Consider the following 3028-nt stretch of genomic DNA (forward strand, 5'->3'; position numbering starts at 1 on the left):
GACATTGCTGACTGCTTGTGATGGCCACAACCCATTGGGGCATTAAGTGTTGATCTGGTAAGAAAGAAATTCCACCTTTGCCTCAAGTAAGCCTTCCGAACCATCCAAAGCTGCTTTACCCAAAGCTTTGTGATAAACAAACCAGGCAACTTTTCAGAAAACCGAGCTTTCATTGCCACATCCCCTCCATTTCACAGCACTCCAAAATAACTGCACAACCAACATTCTGTAGGATACCCAGCTATGGCTACCCAGAAGTGCACATGCTTGCTGGCCACTTAAGAAATATTCCACACAATGCTCCAGCTTGAGCTTGCTTCAACAAACCCTGTACCTGACTTTGGCTTTGGCAAGACCGGCAGCGGATGCCACATGCTTGGAACTCAGAAATTGGTAGGGCCTTCCTTTTCTTGTATTGACCGGTGACACTGGAAAGTAAGAAGGACAAGCCAGAAGATTTCTCACAGAAAATAAACTCCCAGCATACTAATTTCACTGGCCTATATTTGCACACTACTCTCACCCAGTTAGCGCAGAGGCTCCTACAACAGCTACCAGGAGCTTCATTTTGCTCCCCGGGCCAACAGGTGCATTATAAGCATACATAGTGTTTGAAATTGCTGTGAGGTATTTAGCTCCTTCTTCATTTCTAGGAGAGCCCGGTTAGATTAAAACCAACAGTTACCAGGAGCTACTTTTAGGTCCCCATGCCAACTGGTGCCTTACAAACATGCATATGCGATATTAACCTCACTCCTGTTTTCCCAAGTCGTAGTAGCTCCTGCCTATCTGGTAATGCCTGTGGTCCCTGTTTGCACCCCTTGCCCCCTGCGGCGTCCAATGTGGCTCTATGGTAACTTTGCCGGCCCCCCTGTGCCCCTCTAACTCCATGGACCCACCTTGGAAGCCGTAGTGCCCAGAGCCTCCAAAGTGGGTCTGTGGGGGAAGAGGGTCACAGGGGCACCCAAAAAGCACACCAAATCCCCGCCCCAAAGAATAGTGGGGTCCAGCTCACCTCCTCTCTGCCCATCACTTCAAACGTGGGTCCGGGATGGAAGGGGGAACAGGGAGACCAGCAAAGTGGTGCCCTGGTGCCCACTCTTCTGTCCCATTTTGAAACAAATATTTTCAGCTTACATGGAGACTTTAAGAAATTGCCAATTCCAACTATATTTAAAGCTGTCATGGTGGGGTATTGGGTAAAGTTTTCAATAAGCAGTAATCGCGCCTTGGTTAAAGCTCATGTGCAGATACTGGCACTGCGCAAAGCTAGAGCAAGCTGGCCAGAGGCCTGTGCGTCCTGAGACTGGATTCCCATTTCACTTGCAGTGATCCCAGCAAGCTTCATCCTGATCATCCTTAGTCAAACTGATAAATCCACCTGGCTTAGAGTGGCGAGATATCTCGACATGGACACCTATATCATCTTGCGGTCACTAAACCCACATCAAATATAGTTGTAAGGTACGCATAGGATTCTGGGAGTAAACATGCCCAACTAGCACCCAAAAACCTGAAAATAATCTGCTTGTCTCCTCTCCAAGGCGGGTCTGTGGGAGAAGAGGTGGAACCCAGGCCACACGTTGCTGGCCTCCCTGTGCTCTTCTCCTTCCAGGGACCCACCTTAGAAGCTGTTGTGCCCATGCCCTCCAAGATGGGTCTGTGGGAGAACAGGGTTGCAGGGGCACCCCAAAAGCAAAAACAACAACAAAAGAAACAATGGTGGGGTCCTGCTCACCACATCTCACCCGCAGCCTCCAAGGTAAATTCATGGAGGGAGAGGGGCACAGGGAGACCAGCAAAGTGGCAGCCTGGCCCCCACCCCCTTGCCATATTCCATCCATATACCCACCTTGAAAGCCGTTGTGCCCACTGCCTCCAAGGTGGCTCTGTGGGACAAGAGGGTTGCATGGGCACCCAAAAAGAAAAAAATAACTCTCCCCTCTGGCCTCCCAGGTGGGCCAGTGGAGGGAGAAGCGCACAGGGAGACCAGCAAAGTGGCACCCTAGTCCTCACCCCATAGGGGTGGCAACCAGGGCACAACTTTGCTGGTCCTCCTGTGCCCTGCTCCCTCCACGGACCCACCTTGGAAGCCATGGTGCTCACTGTCTCCAAGGTGGGTCTGTCGGACAAAAGGGATGCAGGTGGACCCACAATGCAAAAATAAAAAACAAAAAAAACAATGGTGACTTTCCACTTGCCTACTTTCCCCTGCGGCGTCCAATGTGAGTCAGTGGAGGGAGAGGGGCACAGGGAGACCAGCAAAGTGGTGGCACAGTGGTCCTCACACCCCTGGGGGTGGAGCTCAGGGCACAACTTTGCTGGTCTTTCCTTCTCAGCTTTATTTCGGTCTAACACCATAAAGCATCAACACACATAAAAAAATCAATCAGTGCAAATAATCAATTACACGCGTGATTGCAAGACACTCCATTCATAGAATGAGAAAAAGAACAATTCTTAAAATCTGGTACTCTTGTGTATAAAATTACAAACAGCCCAGGTTTATAATAACCATTATTTCTGGTAAATCCATCAAAGACAGCCAATGACATTCTAAAAATCACTAAAATCCTGGGCCTTGTGTAATTGCAGTAAGTATAACATTTTAAGAGATTATTATGAAAGTTACCTGCTGCTACACAGCACAATCCTCCATCTAAGCCACGCCCTATGGATATATTTGGTAATGTAGTATAACATTTTGGGGTCTTCACATCCCCTACAGAAATCCCAAACCGCCCCCCTAAAGCCTTTTGACCTGCATAACGGCAATGAGCACCTTGCCCTAAAATCTTCATACCTAGGGCAAAACAGCACAAAGTGAAAGCCAGATGCATTCTATGCGCCCGAGCACTGACAAACAGGACAGCTTGCATTATTCAAACTTTTTGTGAAGGAGTCTACATGCAAAGCACCTGCTCTCAGATCGGACAGATAATGTGTGTGCCAAGCACGGAGTGACAACGTCCAAATAACCTTCCAAGCCAAATGTGGCCTTTACCTGCAGAGAGCCTTGCACAAGATG

The 3028-nt window shown here is 48.7% G+C and overlaps 1 non-coding gene across 1 annotated transcript; it reads right to left on the reverse strand.

The window, feature by feature from the left end:
* Positions 1 to 1126: 1126 nt before the first annotated feature.
* Positions 1127 to 1271, reverse strand: LOC138474960 (U4 spliceosomal RNA). The gene has a single exon (XR_011269171.1). It is a non-coding gene; the product is annotated as a U4 spliceosomal RNA (small nuclear RNA).
* Positions 1272 to 3028: the final 1757 nt, after the last annotated feature.

Source organism: Ambystoma mexicanum, chromosome 8 (genome assembly GCF_040938575.1).
Source record: "Ambystoma mexicanum isolate Mex_15411 chromosome 8, UKY_AmexF1_1, whole genome shotgun sequence".
In the NCBI taxonomy this organism is placed as follows: Eukaryota; Metazoa; Chordata; class Amphibia; order Caudata; family Ambystomatidae; genus Ambystoma; species Ambystoma mexicanum.